Below are 8918 nucleotides of genomic sequence, written 5' to 3' on the forward strand. Positions count from 1 at the left end.
ATACATGTATATATATATTATATAAAATAAAATAAACACATTTATTCAAAATCTAAATATTTTTTTTTTTTATTAGATTCACCCTTTAACTACACAAGTAAATGTGTTTCCTCAATATCAGAGGATCTGATGAGAGTTTTATTTTTGTCCTTCGTTTTTTTAACTCCTTCCCTGAATGATGCCTATCTGTTTTTTCACATCCTCAATACCAATTTATCAGCACACGCAAAGGAACGAGGATGATGATGATCTGGACAAATACAAAAACAACAAAACTGCAAAGCTTTAATGAGCATTTATTTATGGCTTGGTACTGTAAGTTAAGCAGCTCTTATTATTAAATGCAATATATTAAAGTTAATGGTGTACTCAAACCTGTAACATTAAGTATTATAGTTCAGAATGTGAAAAAATCCCACATTAAGAGATTAGCCACCAAACAACCTTTGCAGCCACTTAGAAATGACCCAGAACACCCTAGCAACACCTTTGCAGCCACCTAGCAACCACCCAAAACAGAACAGCTTTGCAGCCACCTAGCAACCATTCATAACATCCTAGCTAGCAGCACCTTAGCCACCAATGAGAATACCTTTGCAGCCACCTAGCAATGACCTAGACCACCTTAGCAACACCTTAGCAGCCAAACCAGAACTGTTGAAAAACAGAGTTGGGTCATGCTTTGATCTCACCGCCACGCGGTCACGTGGTTCATGGAGCTTAATGGTTCCAAACAACTCCGCACTGTCAATCTGTTTGAATGGGTTTAAGCAGATAGACAGCAATTCCACTATATTTGCAGCAATTTCTGGTAAATATTGATGCATAATGTCAAGGGCGTAGAATTTAGTGTATGTGCAGAGTAAGAACATATAAGGGAGCAGAAGTGTTTCAAACATACGAGCACAGTTCAGTTGAATGATAAAGTTTACCATCTTTAACTTTATGTTGTTATGCTGTTTTGTGTTCAACTGCTTCTCCCATTTGCTCTTTTTACATTGACTATTACTCTATATATAGACCCACCCAGAACACCCTAACAACACCTAAGCAACGAAATACAGCCACCTAATAATGACCTAGAACATCTTTGCAGCCACCTAGCAACCATCCATAACACTTTTGCAGTCACCTGGCAAACACTCTAGCAACACCTTAGCAACCAAACACCTTTGAGGCCACTTAGAAACAATCCAGATCAACATATCAACACCTTAGCAACCACTCAGAACACCCTAACAACACCTTAGCAACCAAACACCTTTGCAACCACCTAGCAATGACCTAGACTGACCTAGCAACACCTTAGCAACCACCCTAGAGAGAACACCTTTACAGCCACATAGCAACCACCCAGAACACATTTGCAGCCACCTAGCAACCACCCCAAACACCCTAGCAACACATTAGCAACCAAACACCTTTGCGCCCACCTAGCAATGACATAGATCACCCTTGAAACACCTTAGCGACCAACCAGAACACTCTAACAACATCCTAGCAACACCCTAGACCACCCTAGCAACCTTTTTATGTACACTGCAGTTATAGTACACTGAAAAAACTAATTCACTAGTAAATTGCTAGTAAATCTCACAATTACAAAGAAATTGCAGGAAACGCATTTAATTAAATGTGAAATTTGTAGTAATTGTATATTCTTGCAAAACATGCTCCAATCATTTGTGTTTTATTTACAACTTAAAATGATTGTTTAGTGTACATTGATGACACAAATCATGTGTTTTATTTAAATAAACTCTTCTTCTATCTGTTCAGCAGTGAAGCAGATAAAAACCTCTTCGTTTTGAACTAAACACAAACCCAGCCATGTTTTGGGTTCAAAAGCAAGCACGCAACACGTCTGAGATGTGATTTTGATTCGTTTAGAAAGACGCTGCTTAAAATCAGTGTGATGGTGCTGTAGTGTTGAAGGACCACCCTGAGCTCCTCTACTGTCTTTAACAGGGTCATTTCTCATGAGCGCAATGATAATGAGCTCATTATCTGACGACTGTGAGGAGGAGAGAGACAGATGTTTGTGTGTGTTTGATCGCTCAGCTTGTTAAAGGCAGAGGAAGACAAACACAACACCAGTTCAGTTTGTCTTGTTTGTGTTCCAAATGAAACAGTGCAGATTAGAGGAGAGAAATGAGATAAAGGAAAGTAAGAGACATGACTCACTTCAGCAGCTGCTGCTTTACTGAAACACGATCCAGTGAATCTACACACTGCACTTCTGATTCACTGCAAATGACTCCACATAAAAGAAGCAGCTCAAACATCATGATAATCAGGGATATTCAATTCAATTTACAAGAAGTCCAGTCTCTAAACATCTTTCCCAGCAACGCTCAGTTTCAGGAGCCAACATGCTGTGGGGCGATGAAAGAAAATAAGCAATGTGCCATACAAATAAGTGTTAAACCATAAAAATCATAAAACCATAAAAATCATAAAACCATAAAAATAAACACTAATTTCCAATGCAAAAAACAAAATAAACATGAAATAACGAAACAAAATAAATAAAATAGAACTAAAACAAACTAAAACTAATGAATATTAATAAATTAGATTGACATTAAAACTAATAAAAATTATACATTTTTAAAAATGGTTGCTAAGGTGTTGCTAGGGTGGTCTAGTTGCTAAGTGTTCCGGTTGGTTGCTTATGTGTTGCTATGATGTTCTAAGTTCTGCTAAGTAACTGCTAAGGTGTTCCAGTCAGTTGCTAAGGTGTTGCTAGGGTGGTCTAGGTCATTGCTAGGTAGATGTAAAATTCTGGTTGGTTTGCAAGGTGTTGCTAGGGAGTTTTAGGTTGTTACTAGGTGGCTGCAAATGTGTTCTTGTTTTTTGCTAGTGTGGTCTAGGTTGTTGCAAAGGTGTTCTGGTCAGTTGCTAAGGTGTTGCTAGGGTGGTCTAGGTTGTTGCTAGGTAGCTGCAAAGGTGTTCTTGTTGGTTGCTAAGGTGTCGAATATGTGTTCTAGGATGTTACTAAAACTTTCAAATTAAAGTGAAAACAGAAAATAGTAAAACAAAAAAATAAATCTATTAAAATAAACATAAAATAAAACTAATTCAAAATATTAACAAAAACTACAGGATATTAATGATTATATAATAACACTCATTTAGCAGCCTTGGTTCTGAAAGTGTTTTTCACATTAATTTTCTTTATAGAGATTTAAAACAGATCCTAAAATAAAGAGATCTGATCTATGAACCAAACCAGCCGTTATATCACAACATTACAAACTTGATTTGAAGCTAAATGAGAAAAATACCAAAGTTACGAGACTGTGTACTTAACTACTCATCTGAGGAAGCACTGTGAAGGATGTAAACAGACATCATATAAATCATATGATATAAAATGAAATTATCGACTTGCAGTCATTTCAAGTATACATATGTGAAGTTTTTGCAAAATATTAAAATATATGCTAGTTTCCACAGTAACAGTAGCTTCTCAGATAATTAAACACACATTCAAGCAACAGTTCACCCAAAAACCTGTATGACTTTCTTCTGTAAAACGCAAAAGAAGACTTTTGTCTTTTGGCGCTTTGGTCACCATTGACTTCCACTGTATGGACAAAAAAACAATAACACTGAGACAACTCTCAAAATATCTTCTTTTATCTTCCACAGAAGGAAGTCATACAGATTTGAAATGACACGAGGGTGTGTAAATGTTACATTTTTAGGTAAATTACCCTTTTAAACAAGTCAAACTTTTTGTTTATGACAATCAGACTTTCAATCACACCTTTTTTTTCTGTCATCTGTGCAAACACACTGATCTTATAAATAGCTTTCCAGTGACTGTAATGCTTGTATATATACACATTTGCTGCATCTAATCGGCACTAAAAAGTTAGCATAAATGGATGATGTTATAAACAATGCATTCAAAAGTTTGGAAACACAACTACATTATGTTTTCGGGGGAAAAAATCACCCTTTTGTTCACTAATATATCATTTAATCAATAAAAATACAATAAAACACAGTAATACTGTAATTACCACTATTATTTATTTTTAGATTTTTTTAAATGACATTTTTAGCTGTGAATGCAAAGCCTCATTTCAGCAGCCATTATATTAGTCTACTAAGAAAACTTGTTTTCTTGATTTTTTGTAAAGAAATTAATACTTTTATTCAGCAAGGATACACTAAATTGATCAAAAGAGACAGTACAGATATTTATGTTACACAATATTTCTATTTCAAACAAATGCTGTTTTTTTTAACTTTCTATTCATCAAAGAATCCTGAAAGATCAAATATATCACAAAAATTTCCCAAAAAATAATAACTATTTTCAACATTGACACTGATAATAATAACAAATGTTTCTCGAGCAGCAAATCAGCATATTATACTGATTTCTGAAGATCATGTGACACTGAAGACTGGAGGAATGATGCTGAAAATACAGTTTTGATCACAGAAATAAATGACATTTTACTTTATATTCACATAGAAAATGGCTATTTTAAATTGCAATAAAATGTCACAATTTTTACTGTACATTTTATTAACTAAATGCAGCCTTGGTGAGCGCAAGGACTTCTTTCAAAAACATTTACAAATCTTACTGACCCCAAACTTTAGTGCATTTATAAATAACATTTCTCTCACCTCGTCTTCCATCCACAAAGAATTTATCACAATGCATTCTGGGATTCCCTTCACAAGCCTTTAAGCCAGGACTGCACTTATGATGCTTTAAAATGCTGTCTAGGAAGGTCACTACATTTTGGAACAGAACTATAATGAGAAGACAAAAACCTCATTAGCAAAATGTTTTCACACCAGTACTTTCACATTTTTCTAATGCATTATGGTGGAATACATTTCAGTCTACTAGCACAGACGCGCAGGTCAGCTGTATTGGTTTCTGCCCGGCGGTTACCACAGAAACTGTCATCCAAACGCAAGGAAAAGAAGGTGAGCAATTTTTAGAAAGTTACTTGGTTTCACATCTCTTCACAGATTCCTCATTTGATAGAGTAACGCACACGGGCCAGACTTGAGCGTCGCTGACAGTTATTAGCGTTCACGATTAATGATGCCTTACATACAGTGTGCTCAGTGAGTTTACAAACACAAACCCCTCCTTGTGCACTCACGGGTCAGAGTTCAGCTGCTTTATTTGGGAATCTCTGGCACTGATCGTCTGTGAATGGATGACTATATTAAACTTTACAGGGCCAACTGATTTTATCAGCTTAAACTAGGACATTATTTCAGCTTTTATGTCTGTCTCTCTCACTATGTGCAGAATGAAACACTAGCGTAATGCTTGCTGTATACTGCACACTATTTTTAGAAAACAGTGCGTTTCTTCCAAGGGACGTTCTGGTATTTCAGAACAACACGCAAGCAACTTCCCACAACAGCCAAGTGTCATAGTTATGAGATCTACAAGGAAAGCACTTAAAACATTAAAAAATATCTAGTTTTGCCATCAACTGCATTGCATTGTGGGATACAGTATTTCACATAGTGTGCATAGTTACAAACTACTCATTTTTTGGTCAAATATAATTAGCAATCCATTTGTTTCATGCATACTTCACATACTATGCACAGTACACATACTGCATACTGCAAATTACAAGCAGCTTTAGGATTGGGAGATACAACAAACAAAAGTAAAGAAAAAAATATTCATTAATTCATTTAGTGCTTTTAAGGTGCTTTTCCTTGCAAAGAAACAAATGGATGGCATACTGCAATTTACAAGTAGTTTTAGCATTAGGATTGGGTGATACGACACCTGAGTATCACAGTAATGAGTTTTGCAAGGAAAAGCACCTTAAAAAAATCTAGTTTTGTATTTTTATTTCTTTATTTTATTTTAAGTGGGGTTTTTTTTCAGGTGTTTTTTCCTGTGAAACTCATTATTATATACTCAGGTGTCGTATCACCCAATCCTAAAGCTACTTGTAATTTGCAGTATGCTATCCATTTGGTCCATGCATACTTTACATACTATAATGTAAACGAAAGAAAAAAATATTCATTAATTCATTTAGTGCTTTTAAGGTGCTTTTCCTTGCAAAGAAACAAATGGATGGCATACTGCAATTTACAAGTAGTTTTAGCATTAGGATTGGGTGATACGACACCTGAGTATCACAGTAATGAGTTTTGCAAGGAAAAGCACCTTTAAAAAAAATCTAGTTTTGTATTTTTATTTCTTTATTTTATTTTAAGTGGGGGTTTTTTTTCAGGTGTTTTTTCCTGTGAAACTCATTATTATATACTCAGGTGTCGTATCACCCAATCCTAAAGCTACTTGTAATTTGCAGTATGCTATCCATTTGGTCCATGCATACTTTACATACTATAATGTAAACATATTGCATACTGTAAATTACAAGTAGCTTTAGGACTGGGCGATATGACAATAGACTATCATAGTGACCAGTTTCGCAATGGAAAGCACCTGAAAGCACCTTTGTTGATTAATCTTGAAGAAATAGATGTCAAAAAAATAATATTGCAGGTTCACCCACTGCATTGTGGGATATAGTATTTCGCATAGTGTGCACAGGTATAGATATATTAAGGTATATTTCAAAATAGTTATTTTTGCCAAAAAGTCCATGAAAAAATGGTGTAGATTTGTATTTTTTCCCCCCATTGCTTTCATTGTTTCTTTTTCACTTTTAATAGAGGTTCGGCCCAATAATAGCTGTGTAGTGTGGAAAAATCTTTTTTTTTTTTTTGTTGTGCACAGCATTACCCCAGTCCTAATACTACTCGTATTTATATAGTATGCAATATGTGTACTGCGCATAGTATGTGAAGTATGCATGCATCTGATGCATGAGCATTTTTAAATTTTATAATTGTATTTAAAACAATGAGCACTTTGCCACTGTGCACACTATGTGAAATATTCACAATGTAGTACATAAGCCAACATGATCTATTTCTTTACTTTTGACTGTTTGATCAAATATGAAGTCAAAACATTTTTGCACATATTGGATTACAGCTGAAAAACTAGATTTATAGTTTTTTTTTGTGTATTTTTTAGGTGCTTTCCTTTGCAAAACTCATTGTCATGATACTCAGGTTTTATATCGCCCAGTAATAATACCACTCATAATTTGCCATATGCAATATGTGTACTGCTCTTTTTTATGTAAATATAAAATATAATCCATCAGTACAATGCATACTTCCCATGCACAGTACACAAATTGCATCATATTGCAAAAATATTTAGGACTGGGCGATACCGTGCAATGATAGAAATGTGTCAATTTTCTACAGCTATTAGTGGGCCGAACTGCTTTACTTTAATACTTGAAAGTTTCCATTGAATTTCCTTGAAAAAATAACTCTATTGTGACTTCAGTCACACCGCCCACCCGTACATTTAAACGGCGAATCAAAACAAGCAGTTTGCTGTCAAATAAACATTGGCCTCTGCTTTATCTCTCTCTATCTCTCTCCTCCGACACATGTTTGAGCTCAGACGGGTAACATCCATCAGCTAATCATTACAACCTCAGGTGCTGACCCGCCACACTCCCACCTTCAAACACCACCCGCGTGCTGCTTGATTGAAGCGTGGAGCGATGGGCTCTGACTGCAGGAAACCCAGAGAGGAAATGATCATGTACCTCGTCGTCTCGACTCGAGTGCCACTTCGGGTTATTTATTTGGACAGGCGAACGATTTGGGCGGAATTCCCCGGCGATCCGTACACTTAGTGGCAGACGAGCCGGTCGGAGGTGAATCCCGTCTGACCTGGACAGGCGAACGATTTGGGCGGAATTCCCCGGCGATCCGTACACTGAGTGGCAGACGAGCCGGTCGGAGGTGAATCCCGTCTGACCTGACACACACACGTACACACTCACACACTCACACACACTCTCACACTCACACTCTCTCACACACACACACACACACACACACACACACACACACACACACACACCACTCCCCTCGTGTCTGGAATCCCACTTTATCTGCGTTTTAGCAGGAGGGGCGGCGGAGCTTCACACACCCTCTAATAACACACTGTTTGTTACAATCAGACTCTTGTGAAGGTGCTGTTGTGATGGATCACCAGCTTTGAAAACACACCTGCTTTCCTTCAGGTCCTGGAGCTCGACAACAAGCAGCAACTTGCTGATTCAGATCGGAAAGTCACACTCATCAGTGTTTACAAAATCAAGCATCTCTGTGTTGTTACTTATTTTTAGGGTGAGTGATGTGAACAAATCCATAACACTAAGTGTTACATGAAAATGTAGTTTTGATTTGTAAGTTAAGATCAGGGATCTTATAGTTAATCTCTCATAGTTGAGGTATACCTATGATGAAAATTACAGGCCTCTCTCATCTTTTTAAGTGGGAGAACTTGCACAATTGGTGGCTGACTAATTACTTTTTTCCCCACTGTATATATATATATATTATCTGAGCTAGTTTCTCATTTCATTTCAGCAACATTTTTCATTTTTATTTAGTTTAATTTGATGTATTACAATAACTAAAACTGAAAAAAATTTTTTTAATAAAAACTACATAGACATATATATGACAAACAACAAAAATAATAAAACTTTAACTAAAATGAAAATGAAAACAGAAAATACTAAATATGAATAAAAACTATAATAGTATACTAAAATGACACTGGCAAACTAATCCTAATCTTACTATTAAGGATGGATAGTGTTATTTTAGATACTATTATACTTTTAATATTTAGAATTTTTTATTTTCCATTTTAATTTTAATTTTATAATTTACTGTAAGTAATTTTGTTGTGTGCATTTTGTAATTTGTATTAGTTTTTTTTTTTTTTATACTGAATGTCTATATAGTTTTTATTAATTGTTATTTCAGTTATGGTTTTATTTATTTTAGTACATCAA

This window comes from Sinocyclocheilus grahami, unplaced genomic scaffold, assembly GCF_001515645.1.
Source record: "Sinocyclocheilus grahami isolate Dianchi unplaced genomic scaffold, SAMN03320097.WGS_v1.1 scaffold674.1, whole genome shotgun sequence".
Classification (NCBI taxonomy): Eukaryota; Metazoa; Chordata; class Actinopteri; order Cypriniformes; family Cyprinidae; genus Sinocyclocheilus; species Sinocyclocheilus grahami.